Source organism: Mytilus trossulus, chromosome 5 (genome assembly GCF_036588685.1).
Source record: "Mytilus trossulus isolate FHL-02 chromosome 5, PNRI_Mtr1.1.1.hap1, whole genome shotgun sequence".
NCBI classification, from domain to species: domain Eukaryota; kingdom Metazoa; phylum Mollusca; class Bivalvia; order Mytilida; family Mytilidae; genus Mytilus; species Mytilus trossulus.
In genome coordinates, this window is record NC_086377.1 from 58089984 (window position 1) to 58116301 (window position 26318).

A 26318-nucleotide genomic window follows, 5' to 3' on the forward strand; every position below is an offset into this window, starting at 1 on the left:
TGGGAATATTTAAAAATATTTGTATAAGGTACGGGGGAAAAAAATTGGTCATGTCACCGATTTCTTTTCTTTTTATTTTTTGTTAAGAAGTTTGTTTGAACTAAACTTATATTTCAATTGCCAAAACAAAGAGGATTTCTCATCCTACATTTGTCTTGTGAAGCTAGAAAATTTGATATCGATTTTAAACCTTCAGGCGTATGAATCGGTTTGAAAGCTAAATCCAATAAGGTAACTTCTATAAATGGCTGCGGGATGACAACATTTTAAACCATATTTTCATTTTAATGGATAATAAGTGCCATAAATTTATTGTTTATTTTCCGAGAATTAAACAAATTTAAAAAGTACATCTAATCAAAGAAGTTTGTAATTTGTTTCAAGAACTTACATATAATATTCTGCATTATAATCATGTTCGTATGACTAGTGAAATAGAAAATGAAAATTTGAATGAGACAAGAACTCGACAATAGAGCAGCAGACAGCCCAAAGTAAGAAATTGGTCTTTAACGCAGCGAGTTAATTCCACACAAGCAGGTAGGTTGCGAAGCTACATAATTTTACAACCAAAATAAACTTATACTATTTTTAAAATTAAACAAGTGTGGACACAGATCAGTGTGGATATTATGTTTGACACTGCTCTCTGACAAAAGTTCTCAGATTTTTTACCACCACTAGGTACTTGTATAAATTGACACCTCTTTTTTTGGTGTTTGGCGTTTAAAGCTGCTCTTCAGGTTCGTGTTTGATTGTGACTTTCGACTGTTTTGGTTCAAGTAGCCAAACTACTAAAATATAGGACTGGAATCTTGATGATTTTATTATAATACCATTTATAATAAACAGGAGGAGAATTATGGTGTTTTTTATATTTCAGTTGTCTAGATATTCAATAAAAGCAATATGTGCTGGTATTATGTCTTAAAAAGGATTATAGCGGTATGGACTTTGCTCATTGTTGAAAGCCGTACGGTGACCTATAGTTGTTAATGTCTGTGTCACTTTGGTATTTTGTGGATAGTTGTCTCATTGGCAATCATACCACATCTTCTGTTTTTAGCCTTCACATCCTGGCATATCCGATCAGCCAGTGTTTGTGTTTGGATTCGTTCTGCTAAGTCTTGTTTAGTGTGTTTTAGACAGTTAATTTCTTTTCTTCGTCTTTTGTGTTCAGCCGTGATTTTTTTTAACCATTTTTATAGACTTGTGATTTTATAATACACGTATTCACTTGATACCAGTCCTATTTTTAAGTATTTTGAACACTTCAACCAGAACTGTCGAAAATCGTAATCAAGCACAAATCGGAAGAGCAGCTTTAAACTTATGAAAATTTTGTGCAAATATGGAACGGACAACCAATACAAGTACTTCGGGGTAGAACAATCTTAGTTTTTTTAATGGTTCAGCATGTTATATTGACTAAATGTTCACAAAATTAAATATACTTCATATCAACACACACTGCCGTATGATTTTTCTAAGAAGTACAAATTCATAAAGTAGGCTTTTGTGCAAATCGTATAATTCATTTTGACTATGAGAAGTTATTGTATAATTTCATTTTTTAAATTATTGTTTGTCATTCGTTTATTATAAGTGTACCTTATATTTCTCACTTTGAAAGACATTGTAATCGTGTTTATGTTTCTCTGAAAGAAGAAAATTCTTTCACTCAGAAAAATCAGTGTATTTATTAATAAGAGACATTTCATTTCACCGTCATGTTGGTATGTTATTGTTTTATAGAGATTTCAAACCAAGAGATGATGTGACAATACTATTCGTGACATAAGAAGGATATTCATTATACTTCATATGTTTGTACCGAGTCAAAGCATAATGTGCGTGTTTCTGTAATACAATCACTTTGATTAATTCTTTCTTTTTAAATAAAAGTATGTTTTAGGTATATAAATCATATCTATGTTATATATAGTGTTAGTTAAATCGGTCATACAATTTGGTATACAAATGCGTTATTGTTGTCTTCGGTTTATATCTAATGGATGCGAAATTTAATCTCAGAAATTAAAAACCTTTATACTTTCTTTTTGTTTAGCTACAGAAAAGAGTCACGAATTCGTTATCTTATCTGAAACTATGGATATTATTTGTAAAATTATAGTTGTATCTCGTCAAAGCGATTAAATCATTGAACATAATATTACAATAAACCTTTTAAGATATTATGTGGTATTTACCATCAGGGATTTGTGATCGACTTTAATTTCTGAGGGGAAGTTGTCAGCGACGAGTCTATCTGTAAGGGGACGTTATCAAGCTTGCTGTCGTCAAGGCGGTTTAAGGGAGGGCCGGGGGAGGGGCGAAAAAGACGATTGAACGATGTACAGATATTCGTGTTTTCTTTGTAATACAATCGTAAACTATCAGCTGTTCAACACAATGTGAAGCGTTTTAGTTCTTTCGATGGGGTCTCTCGCCAAATAAGGTCACATTGTGGCTCGCGGCTTATCTTTTAAAATATGAATTTGTAGAAAATCCGATAAATGTGACTGGAAACTATAGATTCTACCTAAAATTGAAGATCTACCTTATTATATATCATATTCTTTTCGTCGTTATGAACAAAGAGATCGACAACATATAACTAGAAGCTGATAGAAAATAGTTTAAGTTCCAATTTCTCAGTTGTAACATAGTAAACTATCTGCACTATCATAATAACGTAAAAATATCTTAACTATTACGTAAGGATGATTACATGGATGTAGCATGTCACACTAATCGGTCTTCATTTCAGGGATGTGCTCCTTACATAAAAAAAATGTTGAAATAGAGTTTCATGGAAGAGCTATTGAAATCAATTCAACATAACTTTCACGCTTACTAAAGAAGAGACATGTTGTGGCATTATATCGACTCCCTAAGACCATGTATTCTTAGTCTTTAAATTTAATTATAAGTATAGTAATCTAGTAATCTGATCTGTCAAACAATAAATTGAGATTATTTTGAAACAGGGTTCTTGTTTTAAAATAAAAACCTTTTTTTGAATGACCTTTAAAACTGCTAGTGTTTGAATAAAGGAATTAGAAGAGCAGAAACAAATTAATGGTCCGTGTGCTTGTTTTTGAGGTATACGCCTTGATTATCATTTTGCGGTTATTGAGTTTCCTGTATGCTATTTTGGCTCTCAATAATGATGACCTTAGCATGTGCAATAAAAAGATGCATCCAGCTGAACTGACTTTGAATAAAGCTTATTTAAACAATGAGAACTGCCCGTTCCTGGGTCTTGATATCTATATCTTTAAGTGGAGACTTATTAGCAAAATTTATAATAAAATTCATGATTTTTCATTTCAAATTGTTAGTTTTTCAGAAATATGATTTACTGCCTTACTAGGATGATGCTTCCAGGTAATATATATGATATGTGGTTGTGTTTCTATCTATATCACAAGTATTGAAATCCCTTGTGTATTTACTTATAAATTAACTGAAATAACACACCTGTGATACGTGCATATATTTATTCTAATGTCTTCTAAGTGAAATACATTAAAAAAGTTAGAATTATCGTAAAAATATTCAAGCTAGCAATAAATGTGTCATCAATTTTAACATGACCTTGGACGCCAGGGTCGTATTTCATGCCAAGCGTGTGACAGATTTAAATTGAGCGAATATAACTGCCAAACCCATTGGAAAATGATAAAAATCTATGCCTTCCGTAAATTTTGATTTCAGTAAACCAAATCAGTACTTTAAAAATCTGACTTGAAGATAAGTGTGCTGTGTTTATAACGTATGATCTTGTCCTATTTTACACGCTTCAAAATAATGCTTAACAATTCGAAGAAATATTTGGCTGAAAGAATATATAACTTGTATAATATGAAACGCGAAAGTCCTTATAAATCTCAAACAAAATTATTTTCAAAACGCAGTTTTCTTATGAGCTGCAAGGTTTTCTTACCAGAATCAAACACTAAGCAAGGAAACAACGAAACTTCAACCTTGTTTTGCTTATTTCTAACTTGAAAAGTAGATTTTTTATCTTTATATATAAAACAGCTATTTATGAAATAATTTGGATAACGGAAAGGCGTAATTGCAGTTGATTAGAAATAAATAATCAGATCAATTTTAGAAATATATATATAATGTGATAAACGCTATCTTAGTCCACTTTCCACATTGATGTCAATCATTCTTTTTGTATTAAAAAGTGTTTATTTGCAATTCAAAATGGCTATACTTTTTTTCTAAATTGAAAGTAAATACAATATAAAAAAGCTGTATACACTTAAAGATTGCAATTGATTACAAATAGTGATGATGTATATTAAATCAACAGTATCAATAAGCGGGTGTTTTAAAAACAACTAAAAATCTATCTATTACAAAATCGGTTTTCGTTATCCTTCTAAATTTACATCATTTATCAAACAATTCCTCGTTTAACACTTTTATTTGCCCTGGTAAGTCGAAAGAATGATACATCATCTTATTAAAATGAACCTTTTCTACAAAAAAATTCGGAAACTTAGATTTACATTCCTCGTTTTTTTGGTCATGTAAAATCTCACTTTAGTGAGAAATACTTTAAAGATCCCACATCAAATAAACCAAAGATGATACTACAAAAATGCTTGAATGTCTTATAAATAAGAAATTTGTTTGATTTTATGGATTTATTTTTCAGTAAGCAGTCGGTATTCTAATTGGTATTCATTGTTAACAGCGACTGGCAAGTTGATTTTCAAAGATATAAAGAACAGCATCTTGCAAAGTTCTTTACCTACACTTTCAAATAAATTAATGATGTCATGCCACGCACTAACCCAAATTTCACTGAGTGCTAATATCTCATTATAACCAAAATGAACTTGAGATTGTGAGTACTACCGAAATTAAATATCTGCCTCATATCTTAATCTATTCCTCGCTATCCACACATAATTCAAAATTATATCTAACTTAATATTTCTAGTATGTAAGTTTGCAAACTTTATGAGCTTTATGTCATTTTGTTGCGCTTAGCGTGATAACCCTTGTTTCATTAATTAAGAAAAATAGTGTTAATTAAAACAAAAACTTTTTTCCTCAAATTTGAATCAAAGCGAGTCAATAATGCTTTCACACAAAAAGTCCTCGTCTTGGTTGTTACTCTTTAAAGGATTTCACATATCTTTTCACTGCTCTTAAAACAAATCAATCAATTAAATAGGTTGAGACAACGATTAACATATTATCACTGAAAAAGAGTTGCTAACCTATAAATCATAACACGAATTCAACAACGATATCCATGTTTTGTTGATGAAATAGATGTTTACTTCACAGTTATCCTGTTATATTATTTAACGCCACTTTACGTTTAACATTAATCATTCATCCGTATATGTACTGTTTATGTTTTTTTTACCTTGAATAGTTAAATCTTGATTGACTAGTCAAAGATTGTTCACTCATTTTGCCAAAGAACGACAAAATATACCATCATAGGCTGCCTTCCTATATATCAATTGCAGGACTCTTTTTCCAAAACAGACAAAACAGTATTGTTTAATTTTGATTCTATAATTAAAAAAATGGGACACATTTTAAAGTAAACCGACGTTCAGAAACGATATTTGTAAAATAAAATTAGTGAAAAGAGCGACAACTCTCAATAATTAGTAAAGATCATGTTTCATACTAACTTCACTGTGCACGACAGGATCATCTGGAATATTTTTCGTTCTTTACGCAAAAGAAACAGTATTACTGTGCATCTTGCAAAGCAGATAAACAAATTACAATGGCGGAATAGAGCATGAACAGAGTTTAATTGAGTCATCTAGTTTCCTTTTTTTCACAGTTATCCTATAATATCTTTCAAATGTTTCAATGCCTTAACCTATAATTCTGAAAAAAGTGATTGGAAATCATTCCACGTTTATGTTTCTTTTTAATTTTTATAGATTTCTGCTCTTTTCATATTCTTATGAGCAACTACAAAAACACTTTTACACTGAACAATAGATATTCAAACAAACTATACATTAAGTTAGTGTTAAATCAGAACTAACTATATGCTAATTCGAATCCGAACCCTGTGCATTTAAACTGTAATTATTCCATACAGCTTTATTTACTGTCGACATAATGACCATGTGCTGTATGATTTGGTATATTAGTTCTATTCTGATCTTTAAATGTGTTGAAATGAGAAAAAAATCTCTAAAGCTATAATGTTTAAAAAAGAAAATATGTTTATATCATGAGATGAAAAAAAGACTTAATAATAAACCAAAACTAACCCGACAGTTTCCATTGTATTGTTATAATTTCACATATTATGTATAAGAGTCAAAGTTTCGTCAGACACTTCTCAAAAATAAAAAGATTGAAAAAGACAGATAATTTAATTTCACATTCAGATACATTTATGATTTTCTCTCAATAACACTAAACACTTATTCTGATTTGGTACATTTTTTATATCCCTAGACCTACATATCAAAGAAACAATAGACATGGCGTTCTCCGCCTCAATTTAATACCGAGTATGAGAACTTTTTAATTGCTACCAAGTTGTGTGCTTGTTTATCAAATAAAAACAAAAACACATTGCTGACAGGAGTGTATTCATCTTTTTCTATAGTTTTACCAATTGTCATGTGACTTGTCATCTAACTTGCCATCTAAATTGTCAAGTCACTGGTCATGTGCCTTGTCAATTTCTTGAGTATTTATTGACATTATCATGTGAGTTGCCATGTCACTGGTCATGTGACTTGTCAATATATGGAGAATTTATTGACTTAATTGTGATCTGCCATGTCACTTGTCATGTGACTTGTCAATCAATTGAGTATTTATTGAAAGACTGAACCAATCATTGCATTTTGTATGTTAAACATATTGTTTATATATTTTTCAAATGCAGCCGAAAAAGATTGGACCTATCTATTGATAGTTATTATAAATATCATTGGTGTAAATTCTAGTGTATATGCGAATTTCTACAGGAAACAGTTGTTAATATCTTTCAAAATACACTACTGATTGATTAGAAAAAACTTCAATTTTTTTTCTGATTTTTTTTATATTGGAAGTACAGTACTGATTTTGTGATTCATAAATATAAAAAAGTCAATCTAAAAAAAACAAATAAATTAAAAGAAAGAATTGTAATGTCTTTAAACCATGTTTAAAAATAGCATTCAAAGTTTGTCATTGAACAACAAATCAACATACATGAATGTTTTCTTGAGGTAGAGTTATCCCTACATAATGATTTGAAGCTTTGCTTCTGTTACAAATTATTAAATCGATTGAATCATTGTTGAATATTTTGACTTTAAGCTCCTGAGGAGGGAAAATTCAAAAAAGCGCTTTGGAAGCAAGACATTTATATCACATTGTTTAAATTTTAAGATTACATTTCTTTTAATACAATGTTTGGATTAGAAAAGAGCTAAGCTATTGTTTGAATGTTCGTCTATTTTGATTTGTATGTGATATAAAGGTAAAATTTTGACATTCCCCTGGTTGGTTGTATTGAAAAATTTGTATCCAATGATTTTATTACGAATATTTAAAAGTCATATTTGATTATTTGATTATTATTTCATAGTTTTGGAAAGAATAAACGTGCCAATGTTAATCGTATAAAAAATATAGAGAGCATAATTTACTGTCAAATTTCCTATGGCCTAAATGTGACTCCCCCCCAAAAAAAAGGTTATACCCTTGCAATTTGTCCGGCATTTTCAATTATGTGATGTTTAATTTTAAACTGTACACCTGTCTTTTAAAAAGCTAGTCAATTTGAATTAGAGCAGTGCAAAAACAATACTCAACCTGATAAGGGGTGTTCCAAAAAATAGTATTTCCCCCGGAAACGGCACTTTTTTTTACCCGCATAACCCACAGAAAAAAAATATAAATTAGAACAACACTCCTTTTCAATTAGGTATTTCAAATACAGCTACGCACATAATAGTTATCAAAGGTACCAGGATTATAATTTAGTACGCCAGACGCGCGTTTCGTCTACATAATACTTGCCTTCCCATAGTATTTTCTTGAGAAAGCATAGAACATTCAAAATATGGTTACTGTCGATACAAACACCTGTTTAAATTTAAGATAGCGAAATAAGTCATGACTTGTAGACATTAAATGAAACTGTTGTAAACAAACTTATTTAACATGTTTTACTTTCTTGTTTTACGGTGTGAATTGTAATTATTTTTCTCTCAAAACATGTGTTATAAGATCCATTGCCAAAATGATAAATCAAAACTCACTATTGAACACATGATGTTAAAGAAACCATTGTACATTGTGTAATTGTATTATAATAAAACAACAGAAAAACTTGTATGTAAGAGAGTCTGAATGGGGTTTACAGAGTAGAGAATAATGAACAGTAAGTGCAGAATAATGGGCAAAATAAATAACAAAGAATAGAAAAAATTGGGCAAAAAAAAAAAAGAAAAAAACGCCGTCTTTTTCATGGAATTTGGAAATCGGGACCTCTAGTCAATATCAGTGTAATGTTTTTTTTAAAAGTTGGTTTCCCATAAAACTTGTTTGTTCTGTTAACCAAGTTGTTAATACAAACTATTTTGATAACATTACCAATTTCTGAGTGGAAAATAATAACGATGGGGTCACCGGAATGGAAAAAGAGATATTTCTACAAAAGGGTAAACAATTTGAAATGGCGGGAATACATTGCGCCAATTCTAATATTACGTCGAAAGCCGTTCCGCCGGATTTGGCGTTATTCCTATACAAATTACGGACAACACAGTTCTCGTTATTTGCTGTTATGTTGTTTGTTTGTTTTCAACTACTATTAATGTATATTAATTTACACGTGATAGTACTTAGTTTTCAGTCAGTTTCACAGACACGTAATATAAATGCGGTGGTTGGAAAACAATGCGTTGAACAAATGTACACGCAAATGGATCATGCTTCTATGAACAACATTTCTGTTCAACTTATTTATAGTGCTTATGTGTTGAACAGAAATTCTTCTTAAAATAGTGAATACATTTTTTATATTATTTCATAGTTCAGTCAAAGTATATTTGAAAGACAAGACAGACCTTTGCTTTCGATATCATGAATTCTAATTTCGCGGTTAAGAATGTTGTTCCTTTTTATTTTGATGATAATAACTTAAAATCTATAGAAATCTAAGACCCCTAACAATAAAGATCGAGGAGCCGATATTGCAAATATGACTCAGAAAAATCGGACTTAAAAATACCACTTCCAAATGTAGTTTTAAAAAGATTGATTTTTTTTATGAACCGGGTTCCGTTCATATCGTAGCGGATATCTATATACGTAGTTCTACATAGATGTTTATCGTATGAACGAGTAGCTAGGCTAGTTGCAATCAATATATATGTAGCAGCTAGACTAGGTACATGTTCAATAGTCATTAATCTACGTAGCCCTATGTAGCCGCTACGAAATTGAACGCAACCCTGATCTGTGTTTAAGTTTAAACGCTTAGATAATTCGATCTACAATTCAAAATATGTTATGTAGATATGAAAATAAATCTGCGCATGGTCAGTTTAATATATTCTTATAAGTAATTGATTTCAGAGTTTCATCCGTATACTCAAATGATTTGACAGAACATGAAGATACAAAAAATGTATGCGTCGTTCTTTTGCGCATTTTTTCTGAAAGATAAATATATGATAGCAAATAATACAAATTTCCACAAGAGACCAATTGACACATGAACTATTTATAATAGGTCACCGTACGGCCTTCAACAATTAGCACATCTCATAATGCGTATAAAGCTATAAAAGGTCCAGAAATGACAAATGAAAAACAATTCAAACGAGAAAATAACGGCTTAATTTATGAACAAAAAATAAATACATGAAAAACAAATATGTAGCACTTAAACAAACGACAACTACTTAATTACAAGCTCCTGACCTTGGACAGGACCCGTTTCAGTGCTCGACTGATACCGTTACTTATTTGTTCCGTATTCGCTAAATAAACGTGTGTTAATCGATGCACATTTCAAGTAATATCTTTTCAATTGTGTTTATTCATTATTATTATTTTTTTCTTGTTATTTTCTGTAAATTCCTCATCTTCAAACAAAATGACCGTTATAAGTAAAATTATTCTGACATTTCTTTGTTTTAAAAGGATTTATGACATATTAATCAAAAAGATAATTAATAAATGCAGAAGCACATCTAATGAACAAAATATTTCCTTATTCTATTGTCTGCGAGGTGGGTTTTTTTAACGAAATGCGATTATTTTAGGATTGCAATGTATATTAAATTTAAAATCACAAGTTCTAAAAAGATCGTAAATGAGAGATGCTCTTAAAAGATCGATTCAATTTCGTGCAAGTGTTAACGGGATCTATTTAACATACTACTGTTTTGATCATTCATCCATATGCATCTATCATATCAAAATATTCCGTCATGTTGATAGAAACTCGGTCTAAATATACTCATACAGTTGTCATATCATGATTATGAATGGAACCTAGTCAGACTTTTTTTTCTCAAATCAACTATTGATTTTTTATGCCCCACCTACGATAGACTAGTAGAGGGGCATTATGTTTTCTGGTCTGTGCGTCCGTTCGTCCGTCCGTCCGTCTGTCCCGCTTCAGGTTAAAGTTTTTAATCAAGGTAGTTTTTGAAGTTCTTGGTGCTTATGATATGATCTTTCTAATTTAAAGACCAAATTTGACTTTTGACCCCAATTTCAAGGTACACTGAACATAGAAAATGAAAGTGCAAATTTCAGGTCAAAGTTTTAGGTCAAGGTAGTTTTTTGATAAAGCTGAAGTCCAATCAACTTGAAACTTAGTAAACATGTTGCTTATGACAGTCACATGATCTTTCTAGTTTTAATGCCATATTAGATTATTTTACCCAATATCACTGTCCATTGAACATTGAAAATGATAGTGTGAGTTGGGCATACGTGTAATTTGGACACATTCTTGTTGCATATGCATTACTCTTTAATGCATCACTCCGACAACTTTTAAACACAGACACGCTTATGTTGTTTTTTATAATAAAATAAAAATTGCGCACCTAGTACATAAATATAACAGTTTGGCAAATCGGATCATACTCGGGAGTGGTCAAATACAAAAACCTACAATGTTAGAAGCGTAAATGTTAACTTCTCTAGAAGGACTTTATTTTACACGTATGCATCGTTTGGTTACTGATTTGTTGGTGCTTATCAGAAATCTGAATATTATATTCGTGTAAAAATGTTATCGTCTTACACATTCACAAGACGTATGTGCAATTTGCCATATCCATATAGGAACGCAAGGCTTCTATTTCTATAGATACATAGAATTTTGATGACATGATTGATGATTTTCGTACTTTCTTACTGATTTGTGGAAATATAAATACAATTTAAAACCTAGGCTACCAAAGAGATTGTCTTTATAGAACATATAAATCCATACATGTAGCAAAGTATGGAAATTAGTTTTATATTATAATATGATTGGCCAATCCCGAAATCCCGGACTTAAAAAAAAACGAAATCCCCGGGTCCCGAATTTAAATAAAGTAAAGTTAAAAAGGATTCCCGTATCCCGAAATCCCGAGCTTAAAACACCCGATCCCAGAGTCCCGATAAAGGTCCTATCCCCCTCCATCTTGTTGTCGAGTATCCAGATTTTTGTTTCGTTTCTTGACAGTTGTTAGTTTGCTGTATAGTTAACTCTCTGTTTATTCATACATTTTATCATTTGCTGTTTTGTTGTTTGTTTCAGACACACTTAATTCACATAATTAATTTATATATCCAATTCTGGAACATGTCTATTATATAAAAACAATTTTCATTTTCATCTCGGAAAATCTATTTATCAAAACGTTTGTCACTCTATCCATCGGCTCAAAGAGGAATAACTCTCATTAACGTTTCGAGTTCGCGGAAACCACGACGTCATAAAACGCTAACGGCATAGTACTGTTGCGCTGGTATATGCGCATAAACAATAGAGGGATTTGTCTTTAAAGAATCGAAAGTTGTATCACCCACTTGATACGGTCCTATGATGTTACAGGCTGTTCCGTGTGATGACATCAGTTTAAATTTTGTCTTGTTAATCAAGCAATATAATTTGGCGCGAATCTCGAAAGTATATCGTCTTTAAAGTATATACGATGCTACCCATGTTAATTGGTAAGTAATATCATAGAAAATTGAGGAAAGCAAAAAAAAAATGAAATATCTTTTTTAATTCATCGGTAACCTTCATTTTTCAAATAAGCTGTACTTAAACTAAATAGCTGTAAAATTTCAGCAACTTTCGAAGGCACATTGTGAGCTTAAATGAACGACGACCCCATTTTTTGAAAATTTGATTTTTTCGGTTCCGGTTTTTCCGCTCTTACTCGGATGAGTAAATAAGAAAACACTCCTTTTTCGACCAGATCTATCTGAAATAATTTAATCACACTTACAGAAAAGGAAGGAACATGTTATGTGTAATTAACGCCGTTCTTCCTCTTTCCTTCACATATAACCTCCTTGGTGTAATGATTAAGAAACGAACTAATATTCTAAAGATAGTGAGCTAACATCAGTAACTTTGCAATCGTTTGAAAATCTATGATAATCGTTCCAAACATATCCTATTGTACTTCTTCTTAAGAAGATCGACTACAATCATCTCGAATACATATTTTCGTGTATTACATATCTTTTGAAATACCTTGATCATAGAAAATTATGACACACCAATTCAATTCACCTTCTAAGGTGATTGAAATAACGGACACAGGTTTGGTTGTAGATAGTAAATTGTATACCGTTTGTCTTTATAGCAATTCTATTTCAATCGGTTAAAAGTTATGATATAGAAGTTTACCCAAAATTTAACTTATTTTTTATGAAAAACAATAAAATCATCATAAAACAAGGTACTAAATTGCTTTCGTCAGACGACATTTTTATCAATGTTTGCGATTTGATAAAAAATAAAAGGGAGCATTTTGGATTATAAACTCCCAAAAGTGTACATATACAGATACAAAGCAATCAATTCGTAGGGTGAAACATATTTCGTTTTTTTAAGAAAAAAAGTTTTGTAAACATTTTATTCATGACTATGACAATTCATGTCTGAAAAGAAGTAATTCCTATTCTTAAAACGACTTATACATTTAAGCTCCAAATATACAACTTTTAGTTTTGTTAACAAGTATTTAACTATCTTTAAATTCACTTGTTTCTGAAATACATTTGAAATTTAAAAAAAAGTGTATATTACGTTAGAAGAATTATTTACCAGTCATTGTGACAGTTACCAATAAAACAAAAAACATATTTGTGTACACATGTTAAAGGTTAAAGCTGATAAACATATTCGATTTTAAAGATGAACGAAAGATATAACACAGACGTATTTGTGCCTTTAATGATGGGGAAGTATTAGTTCACATATCTGTTAAAACAAGTTTTAAAAGACATGTTATATTCACTGTTAAGATGCATATCTTTATGACAAACATTGCTTTTGTATTTGCGAAGTTAACATGCAATATTTTATGTTACACGCAAGTTTGAAAGCTATAAATCATTTTAAATGTCATAAATCCTCTGTCGACTTGACGAATTCAATACTGTTGTTTCAAACAAAACCCTTAAAATGTTTACTAACAAAGAAAGCGTTACCGTATCGTTAAAACAACAAACTGGCTATTCTTTTCAATATTGAATGAATCAACATGTTGATTTAAACGATTAAAACAGCACACACAGAATGTTATATTGAATGCATGTAATGATCAGGTAACAAAAAAATAAACACGCTTTAAAATGTCGTGTGTTTTTGTTAAATTAGGTAAGATAATGTCCCCATTGATGGTTAGATTGAAAGATTACGTTTTCTTTGGGTTTGTTTGTCATTGTGAATAACAAATTGACACTTAAAATCCTAGTACGCATCTAGTTATCTAAAAACGTGTATTCGGTTAAGCCCCATATTGGCCTTTTTTCAATCAAATCGTACAATATGAATTCTGTATCTCTGATTGATTATCGCAATTAATCATAAATTGAGGGTGTTCGTTCCTCTTGTTTATGTATTTTCAATAGAGATTCAGATTTGTCTGGTTATATCGGTATAGTCCCTTTAAAAACCGTTATTACGATTTGATGGTCGTCAATCTATTGGTTATTTGTATTGGCATAACCGGTTACCCGAAAACAAGAGAAATCTCTTGATATCGTTGAGCTATTATTATATTTTCGGTTGTATTTTGTATTTTTTCTTCAAAGTTCTTGCTTTTTTAGAGATTTTGGTCATACAAACCTTTTGTCACAGAAACTATGTTTTATTTAAAATTTTCCAATCCCGATAGGTATTTAGGAGACAATTATAATTTACAATTCCTTATCGTTTATCTATGTCAAGAAAGATATTTTACAAATCTGCTATTGCTAAGTACGTAATCATCGACATACCTCTAAACATGGACTATCATGATCGCAACACGACGAGTGTCAATTTAAATAAATACATTTTACTAACGCCATCACGAGTTGGTTGACCGTTATGGAATAACAATTTCACAAATGATATCAGATATGTTCCTTACGTGGTAACTACAATCCCCTTCCCTTTCATGAATGTGACCTACCAAATTAGACTATTAACTGGATTTGTGTTAACATAAGCAACACGACGGGTGCCACATGTGGAGCAGGATCTGCTTACCCTTCCTGAGATCACCTCTAATTTTTGTAGGGGTATGTGTTGCTTATTCTTTAGTTTTCTATGTTGTGTCATATGTACTATTGTTTTGTCCGTATGATTTTTTTCATTTTAAGCCATAGCGTTGTCAGTTATTAGAAAACTACGACATTTAATGCGCCCATCTGCCAGTCTCACATCAGCGATACTTTGCAACAGATAATCAGTTTAGAGGTATCAACATATATCAAAATATACATATACTAAAATAAAAAAAGTAACAACTTGCAAACTGCTATTGCATCATAATGATTTATAATTTACAACTTTCGATCTATTTTAAAGTTATTGAAAGTTCTCCTCATCAAAATCATTTAGTTTTAAATAAATTCACAATATATTTTATTTACAATTTGGCCAATTATTTCACTACGATACTGTTCCAAGTTTCAAAGGAGCGACTCATATTGTTGTTAGACACACTTTTGCATCTGGTGACACTATTGGAAATGTTACAGCTGTAGAAAGGACTCAACAATTCTACCTTACACCAAATGTAAACGAATTGTATTTACTCGTCATAATACCTGTAACACTTAATTAAAGCAATTTTTGGACAATTGAAAAACCAACGGCCATTGTCATAAATCAGTGCTAAGATATTATCAAGATACATGCTCAAAATTAAATGTATATTTTAGATTATACTATCGTTTTAAGATTTCACACATTTTTATCACATTCGATAAGTTAATCTGACCAAAAAAGCCATCTGAGATATTGATATCACTCTCCGTCCGTCTGTTAGTTGCTACTGGAGAAGAAAATAAGTTTGAATTGTTTTTTTTTGATACTTGGGCTTACAAAAACCAAAATGATTCAATAAGTGTATCAACATTATATTTACTGCAATTTTTTTTTAGTAACAATACTGATCGCAATTGAAAGAAATTTTCCTTTGATCTTTCTGACTGACAATTTCCTTTCTCAGCACAGTAGAGTGATATGAAAAAATATTGCTAGACACTTAGGGTGCACATGGTCGTTGTCAATGACATGAACAACGTCGTCATCGATAAAATATCTATAAATAGATTATCATTAGTCATCTTAACTCGATTGCTTTTCCAACTTTCGCCATACCAACTCAAGCGCGAAAATCAACCTTATATGAATTAGATGATCAACGATAATCCATAAATAATTACAGATAAAAGATATTTGCATGAGAAAACAATATTAACTACATGATAAAACAAAAACACTCTATAGACAAACCATATATGAAAAAGAGTTAATAGATATGAGAGATATGATTAAATGTTTGGGGCAAGGTATATTATGACATAGGGTAATAGATTAATAGCAATTTATAAATTTGAAAACTTATGGTAAAGAATTGACTGCACCTTACACATTTTACAGAGGTGGTTTATTTGTCATTTAAATATGTCGACTACAGCACCTGTTATAAGTTTATCCCGACATAGCATCTATAAAAGAACGTGGTAAATCAGCATCCAAGTAGTTTCATGCAATTTAAATGCGACAAGTGAGAAGTTAAGCGAGCTATAAAACCAGGTTCAATCCACAATTTTCTACATACGAAAATGCCTGTACCAAGTCAGAAATATGAAGGTTGTTATCCATTCGTTTGATGTGTTTTGAGCTTCTGATTTGCCATTGGATTAGGGACTTTTCGTTTTCAATTTTACGCGGAGATCAGTATTTTGGTGATTGTACAACTTATCTAAATATTAATAATTTTCATTGTCATTTTAAGTCTTAAATAGCAAATCTGACATTTAATAGTAATTCCACAAATTTGCTGATGATTTGTCAATTAATTTTATACTCGTGACATGAAATTCTAATTTCAGTTGACAGCAAATTAAGAATAAAGAGACTTAAAATTTCTACAAGTCAAACATTGTATCATGTAAAGAATTAACTTGCAAATTATTTGCTTATCATGCACAATTTAAGATTTCGATTGAGTCAGTAGAATGTGAAATGGTAAATATGACCCGATATGAAGCTTTGCTTGATTGCTATTTTCCTAAAGTTAGCATGGACTCTTTGGTATATTAAATGTCCTCTGGACTGTCTCTATACATTATTAAAACCTTTTCAAAATAAGAACATGTGTTTTCCGGAGGCGTGGGTTGTTAAAATATGCAACAATGTCAGTTATCACTACAAATTTATAATCCAATGCCTTATATATGTAGAGTGTCACACTTTACGTATAGACGAATTATAATTTTGAATTTCTTAAAAAATTGAAAGCCAAATTCCCGCCCCTATCTTAAATTTACTTTTTTTTCGTCATACGCGATCTATTTCAATCGTGTACCATCAACAATGCCGAGTCTACACAAGGAATTGTTTGTTGCATAAAAATAAGAAGACCTGGTATGCATGCCTGGTAATACATTTTTATCATGAATACACATTGCCAATTTGACGGGTAGCAAACTACAATCAGCATACATACATTTCGACGAAGAACTAAATGAAAATTAATCAATAATTCGTAGTTTTCCAAAGTTGAGTTAACCGATTGTTTGTTTAAAAACATTGAAACTACGACGGTAAAATGGAGAACACGTGTTGTCAAACAGTGAGAAATCGATGTTCTTCCATTTCAAATGCAGCGTTCTAATTACCAATTTTCTTCGTCTTATGACCTCTTCAATTTAGTTATCTATTTTTTTTCTCGTTCTGCAGTTCAGAACCGGCTTATATCAAAATGTTTCTGGTTGGTTATGAGTGCAAACTGGAATTGTAACGTTATAATGAATGATATTTGAGAGGAGATTTGATCTCTATGGACGTATTTTTCGTTTTTTATGTTGATAAAGAAGATTTTGAATAATGTATGATGAATTACATAGAATGCAGGCAACCAACTTAACAATAAGACAAGGTCAATATTGCATAGAATAAACCAACATGTCATCAACATCTAATGAAAAGGGTTAACAGAGGCGGATCCAGGGCGTGTTCCTTTTTGTTTCACAACTAATGCTTGTGTATGCGGACATGTGGTTGGAACCCCTCACTTTTTCAGAAATGCATTTATTGGAACCGCCTTTTAAAGTAAGCCAGATCCGCGCCTGGTAAATAAACATGCTACTGAACAAAATTACCTACAAACCTCAACACAATCATGAACCTACTATCTTTTTTTCAGTGATAAGTGTCTGCAATTAAATATGAAACGTATGATAATTAAATTATAAACGTTTACAAGTACAAAAGACAGTTAATTGATAATAAGAACAAACCACTCATCTGGTATTCAAGAACAGTAATTACAGATGATTAAATTGTCAACGTTTGTATAAGGATGTGGATAGGGAGTCTTTCATTTCAGTATTATTTTAATTTCAAATCCATTTTTCTATGTTATTTTAAAATAATTTCACCATTCTTTACATACTTCTTTATAAATTATGATCAACCCGTGCAGACGCTCATATCAATTATTTTGAAGGTATATTAAAATATTGTATTTGAAATGAACATGTAAATCATATATAATAGTAAATGCGTACTCATAAGTTTCCTATGTTGTGTCTTGTGTTCTATTATTTTTTTCTGTTTGTCTTTTTATTTTTTTGGTGTTTTTTTTTGTTTTCGATGTATGAGTTTGACCGTCCTTTCTTCTTTAGATTACTTTTATCGCGTTTCACCATAAGTATAAAAAAAAATGATTGCCAATGAGACAACTGTCCACAAATAGCGAAATGACACAGACATTAACAATCTAATAAGGTAAGTTTACCATCCACTTTTTTATATACATGATTTTTTCTTTGAACAAAAATACAGGACCCCTTTAGAGCCTCTTTTAAATTTAGTTAGGAGAAAGTTCGATCATCTAATTATAATTTAAATATATACAAGTACGTGCTATCTTAACTATTTCAGTGCACTTTGACGGTAGCCGCTGCAAGGTTATCTGCCTGAATTTAACACATAGTTTTTAATTGTAACGTACACACATCTGAGAATTATATAAAGGTAAGAAGCACATTCAGTCTCATAATTTTTAACGATTTATTGATAAGAACGTTATGCATTGACATTTCTGTATTTTATTGTTCTTGATAAGAAGTGATAACATGCAGACAAATATTTAGTATTGTGTGTATATTTAATATATTTAATACAACGAAACAAAGTGTAGCAATGGTAGCCAATATATTGATAGAGATAGAAGCTATGTGCACTAGTTTACATTCTAAAACATATGCTAGAGCTGAATAATCATCACTAATACATATTGTAAAACGACGCTCCCCTATCTGCATTGTATATCAACGCAACATGTGTGTATGTATTATGACCTATTTACGTATTTACGAATAAATAAATGAACAGTACATCTCTGGAAAAGTCTAGACTGGACGAAAAATTGGACTTCTTTTCTCATCACTTGGCGTCTGTCGTCCGTCGTCGTCCGTCGTCGTCCTTCGTTTAGTTTAAAAAAATGTGTCCGATGACCCGGCCAAACAATCAAGATGGCCGCCATATCATTATAGAGAGAGATACAGTAATTGTAAGCAGAAAGAATGTTCAGTAAAGTAAGATCTACAAACACATCACCATCACCAAAACACAATTTTGTCATGAATCCATCTGACGTGTGTCCTTTGTTGAATATTCCAAGATGAGCGACACAACCCTTTAGATCCTCTTGTTTGTTGATGCTGTTATATTCAATAATATAATTTAAATTTATTATTTGCCTGTCATATGTAAGACGTAGTATTAATATTTATCAAAGGTACCAGGATTATAATTTAGTACGCCAGACGCGCGTTTCGTTTACATAAGACTCATCAGTGACGCTCGTATCAAAATATTTATAAAACCAAACAAGTACAAAGTTGAAGAGCATTGAGGATCCAAAATTCCAAAAAGTTGTGCCAAATACGGCTAAGGTAATCTATGCCTGGGATAAGAAAATCCTTAGTTTTTCGAAAAATTCAAAGTTTTGTAAACAGGATATTTATAAAAATGACCACATTATTGATATTCATGTCAACACCGAAGTGTATTAAGTGATGGTATTCCACTGTTGATATAAATGTTGATACATATTTGTAGTTTAATCACTTTTTGATTGATTAAGTCTATTCATCGTGTCATTATTCGACCTCCAGAACAGATGTTTTATCTATCAAGTTATAATTAGAATCGTAGTAACAATTGTATTACATAAGGCCTGTACAAATTGTGTATTGTTATCTTTGTAACACATTTATCAACTTGTTCTATTTTATTTTGAACGTTTTAATAGGCCGTTTCAAATCTAAAGCATCATGGATAATTTCATTGTTCGTACCCCAAAGTGAAAATAACGTTACGTCATTGGTGGAATTTCCATTGTTTATAATGTTTTAAACCAATCAAAACGCTTTGGTGTACGCTTTTGAACATATTACACAGTATGCATTAGATTCTGAAACGACGAATTGTATTAACTGTCTTACAATGTATCCACACAGAATGAATTAAACACAATTAATGACAAATTAAATTGCTTCTAAAACAAACAGTTATGTTTGATAAAAGATAATTTTGCATAACATATCAGTTTGTTTTCATTGCGGAAAACATTAAAATATAAGCATATACCCTAACCTCATAAAAAAAGGCGACACAGTTGAAAGAATGAAGAAGATGTATTTTAATTAAAGGCTTGATCTTTCTAGCTTAGCCTTGAGAGTTAAGTCCAGTCTAATACAATCAAGTTCAGCCCAATCCTAGAGTTTGACTAAAGCACTTTGTTATCTGACTTGTTAAGGTTTTTGTTACAGGATAGCTGAGGTATTCATCAATAAATATCACTATTTCATAGCAAATCAGAATTGGTTCTCAAATTTGTCCATTCATTAATCGGTAACTCGGACATCGGTTTCAATACATTTTTTGGAGTTGTGGCTAAACATTATTTTTACATTTGTTTAACAAGTTTGTTTATTTCAGGTAAGGTCTTTTTCCATGTAACAACTGTTCTGTTCGTTTTATCAACTCTAAATTTGACTATTGAATGCAATGTTAATTTCAGGCATCTGTTCAGTTCTTTTGAATAATGTTTCTGTTATCATGAACATAGGGACTAATAATTTGCATTTTTCTCTTGTCTGTCCTACATGGTTGAATTTGGCGCGGTTCTAATGTAAAAAAAGAAGATGTGGTATGATTTCCACTGAGTCAACTCTTCTCAAGGTACCAAAATGACACAGAAATTAACAACTATAGGTCATCGCATGGACTTCAACAATGAGCAGAGCCCGTACCGCATAGTCAGCTATAAAAGGCCTCGAAATGACAATTGCGAGACGATTAAAACAAGAACACGAACTGCCTAATATATGTACAACAAATTAACGAAAAAACAAATATGTAACACATAAACAAACGACAACCAGTAAATTACAGGCGCCTGGCTTGGGACAGGCACATACATACATAGTGTGGCGGGTTTAAACATGTTAACATAATCTCAAACTTTTCCTGGAACAGTTGAAAAGGTTAAACGAATCAGATGGATAAAAATAATTAGTGTGTTTGTCACTTTTGCATAAAGGGTAATTGCCTCTGTCACCGCGTTGTAATTCAAGTTTCTGATGTATTTTTCAGCTAATTGTGAATATCTACATTCAATAGATGAAATCGGTGTCGAATGGCAGATCCCTCATAATATTTCATGTTCATTTGATCCTGAAGACTACATATAAATCAACAACTGTAGTATGGTCCTTTTGATTCTGTTGACAGTTTTGATTTTCTACTTTTTATACTACACACTTGATCACGTTTTGATCTGCATACTTTTGCGTATTAACAAACAATTTTAAATAGTTACTTGTTGCTATTGATTTTTACTCGTATTTGAATGTGGGAATATAACTTAATAAGGCTATACAAAATTATGTTTTTTGTTTTTATTTGACTAGATGAGTTAACTCTTCTTGAGGAGTATCGCTACTCTCGTTTTTAACTTTATCTATGCAGTGCCATTAAATTTTAAACAACTACTAGTAATGTTATGTTATATTCATAGTTTTTTAATATACAGTTGAAACGCAGTTTTGAAACATTTTAAAAATGCCTATAAAAAAATGCTTATGTAAATTTTAAAAAATAACTAAGGAGATTTATTGCCATGATTTCAACTGTTTTGACCTCAAAACGTGGCCACGGACAGTTACTTTGTTTCTGCCTTGTCTGTGACGTTAACATGGTTAATGATACGCTTTCAATTCATAACGAACCTTTAAAAAACTTATTATTTTGAATCAGTGGGATATGTATCCTTCAGTTGGTAAATTTAATTGGACAAATTTGTATACACGAGATCAGCCTTTCGACAAACAATGTCACCAATATACAGTGATTATTTAGGTCAACATTGCTTGACAATTCAACACATAATAAAAACCGTTGTAGGGGATGTTCCGATAGACATATAGGACATAAGGTGTTGTCAAATCTTGACCAGGAATCAGAAATCTTAAAACTATTCTAAATAACGTAGAAAAAATCTTTTACAGAGAAATGGAACTTCTTTTAATTACTTTGCTGATTTTTTCTGGGAGACGAAATCCTGAATGTCAAATTAACATTGATGATCCAAGTTTCCAAAACATCAAAGCTGCCCTTCCGGTTCCACCAGGTACACCAATTATTGGAGGTATGTTTTAATGAGATTGTACTGTTTTTGTCAAGCCTTTACGCAAAATTTTCCCTATGGACAGAAGATTAAACTGCAAAAACCAAATGAAAAAGTTTAACTGATTATGTTAATACAAATCATACAACAACAACCAAAATCCTTTAAGACACACAGTTATCAGTGTATGTAAAGTGCGGATCCTAAAATATCATTTTTACTGTATATGCGATAAATGTCTAATGTAGAATGATAAACAAACAGACGAACTTTTTATAATTTTTGAAGAAAATGAAGAAAATTAGTTAAAATGTATATGTTCAGAAATACATAATACTAAAAAAACAAAGTAAGAGATGCGAGCGGAGTTTTATCGCGCCTAAAGCCATTCAGCTGTGAAATATATACCAAAATAGGTGAATATTTAGGACATTTCACGAACAGATCGTGCAGGTGCTTTATAACTAACAAGTAAGATGTTGTTGCAGTAAAAATATTCATTTTAATACAATTATTAAAGTTGTATAACGTAGAATATGCTTTGTCATTCAGTTTCTTCATATTTAACTAAATTCCACTATGATGATTTCGTAATGCTAGTCATGTTTACTGTCGAATAATGATACTATTTTTTTCATTTTCACTGTGGAGCGAATCATTATTATTGTATATGCGGTGCATTTTCACTGTATAATTTTTTTTTATCTATTACAGCTCATTTCTTTAAGCATTTAGAGCAAGACTTTAGTTGATTTGCTTGCTTTTTTTTATTGGATAATCATTATGATAACACCCAATTTAATTCAAATATTAAAAATACAGGTTAAACTATGCCTATTCATATTGTTTAAAAATGTCAATCTAATTTACAAAGTTTGTATAACAATTATACAAACAAATCAAGCAAGCCAACCAAAGTTTTGCTTTACATGCATTAGGAAATTAGCTGTAAAGCCTTAATTTAGCAGACTAGCTCAAACAATAGATAAAGTAAGAGAAAGATTTGATAAAATTTAACTTACGGAGGAAAGTTTGGTTTTAAAACACTCTAATAAATTCAACAGAAATAACATTTATTTCAAATGTATTCCATTTAGTTTCTTATAAAGCGTATAGGGATCTTTATCCTTATTTTTTTTTATCCATTTCCATGACACTTCACCACTAATTACGTACATCTTGATATAGATTGCACCTTTGTTTTCACGTTTAAAAGGTTTTACACTGGAGCCCTTTATAACTTTCTATTCGTTGTGAGACTCCGTGTTGGAAACCGTATTTTGACGTATAATGGTCTATTTTTATAAATTGTGACTCGGATGGATAGTTGTCTCATTGTCATACGACATCTATATATGGCTCAAAAACGAAACGAGACGGGATAAAAAGGGATAAAAAAAATCCACGCTACTTTTTTAATATATTTATAATGCTTAAGAGGGCCCGCAGCTGTCACGCTCCAGTGATTCCCTATATAAGTTAAAATCAAGGAGAAATGTAATCTGAAGAATACAATATGACATTTTGAGAATCGCTTTTGTTACAAGTTCGAAAAGTATATATTTGATGAAGAATGAATGAGGAGTTTGTCTTTCAATTTGAAAATACATGTATCATAAATCCTTAAGTCATCAACTAAGTTTTCTTTCATTTGTTGCAAGTGCATTTATCACATAATTCTACAATAAAAATTCCTCGCATCTTTTAAAATTCTACATTAATAATGACTGCACTAACAGTGATAATTCATCGCATCTATAGTTAAAATGGATCGCTTCCAATAATCGATATGCTATATTATGATGCTTTTATAACACTTATTTGAACTTTAATGCTATGTTTGTATATTATAAAGACATATCACAATAAAAATATGTTAAAACTTAACTTAAAATCCTTTAACTTGATATTTTCAAAACGTAAACAAATACAGTTTTGCCTTGATCCTTTATTCTACAATAGACATACCCGCATATAACAGTAAAAATGAACTAGCTGGATTCGCACTTTATATACACTGGTTATGATTTGAGAATAACAACAGTAAAAATATGGCCTGGGCTTTAAACATTTATTTATATGTATGACAAACTGTAGAACAATATTACAGCACATTTCAGTCAGTATGTAGCTAATGTTGATATCTTGGGTTAGCTTGCTTGTTAGCTGAACCGTGAAGTCATTGTTAGGTAAGGTAAACTTCCCTCCGTTAATAGTAGCTTAGCCCTACAGAGATACAGATTTGTTTATCTGTTGGGCTAGTCTACTATTAAAGGAGGGAAGTTTACCTTACCTAACAATGACTTCACGGTTCAGCTAACAAGCAAGCTAACCAAAGATACTACCATTAGCTACATACTGTCTGAAATGTGCTGTAATTCTTCAAGATGTAGTGGATATTGTGTTCTTCAATTTCAGTTATTAATGATGAAAATAAGTATATCAACTCTTGTACGAACATAGAGAATTCCAGCTTTGTTATTACTTTTCAGTTGTTGTTGTAGCTGGTATATACTGTATTGTCGAATGATTTTTTGTTCTTTTTGTTCGATCATTTTATAATATTTGTATTTTTATTTAAAGGTTTGGGGTACTCAGGTTTCCGCGTAAAAGATGTTACCGACACCAGAACAACATATATTGAAATTCCAAGACGATGTAACCTTGACCTAGAACATCTTTTGTTCAACGCATGTAGATTCGACGACAATCTAAGAAAATATGTATTCAGACCTGAAATTTAGTTAAAACCAAAACTTCAAACAGCACAATATCAAGAAAATAAAAAAAATGAATTGTGCTTCTTAACATAAATATATATATATTGTTTATTGATATAAAAGAATGCTATAGTACTTTACTGATGTTTAATAATTTACACTGATTGAGCGATAGTAAAAACAGATGGAATCGCGTTAACCTCTTCTGCTCAGCACGCAGTACCCGTCATGTAAATCGATACTCACATTTTACTCCCCTTAGTAACTAGATTCTAACTACACAATTTTATAGATAATACGTACCATAATTCGATCTTCAAAAGCTTGTAGCTATAACTCTGATGTTTAATAAATTTGGTGTCTGAAAAAAGTGATTAGATACTGTTACTGACGCCAGAACAACATATATTGAAATTCCAAGACGATCAAACCTTGACCTAGAACATCTTTTATTCAACGCATCGACGACAATCTTAGAAAATATGTATTCAGACCTGAAATTTATTTAAAGATTTGAAATTTAACCAAAACTTCAAACAGCACAATATCAATAAAACAAAAAAAAATATATTGTGCTTCTAAACATATATATTGTTTATTGATATAAAAGAATTCTATAGTATTTAACTGATGTTGAACAATTAACCTTCCGGAGCACCTGAGACCACCCCTAGTTTTTGGTGGGGTTCGTGTTGTTTATTCTTTAGTTTTCTATGTTGTGTCATGTGTACTATTGTTTGTTTTTTGACGTTTTCATTTTTAGCCATGGCGTTGTCAGTTTGTTTAAGATTTATAAGTTTGGCTGTCCCTTTGGTATCTTTCATCCCTCTTTTACATTGATTGAGAGATGGTAAAAAAAGATGGAATCGCGTTGACTTCTTCTGCTGAGCACGCAATACCCGGCATGTTAATCGATACTCACATATTACTCACCTTAGTAACTAGATTATAACCACACCCTCTTATAGATAATACGTTCCACAATTCGATATTCAAAAGCTTGTAGCTATAACTCCTATGTTTGATAAAATTGGTGTCTGGGTAAAAAGTGATTAAATACTGTTTTGTCACGTACTTTCCGTTTCCTTCTCGAAAACAAATACTTTGCACTGGGTTTTTTTCAAAACATTGTTTCGTTCACAGATTTTGATTTTGATCGTCTTTACTTTTTATCTAAATAATCGATTTTTAG

At 31.1% G+C, this 26318-nt stretch overlaps 1 long non-coding RNA gene across 1 annotated transcript; it reads left to right on the forward strand.

The window, feature by feature from the left end:
* The first annotated feature begins 467 nt into the window (after window positions 1–467).
* LOC134718973 (uncharacterized) lies at window positions 468–25225 on the forward strand. The gene is made up of 4 exons (XR_010107480.1): window positions 468–540; window positions 18653–18745; window positions 22288–22427; window positions 24990–25225. It is a non-coding gene; the product is annotated as an uncharacterized LOC134718973 (long non-coding RNA).
* Window positions 25226–26318: the final 1093 nt, after the last annotated feature.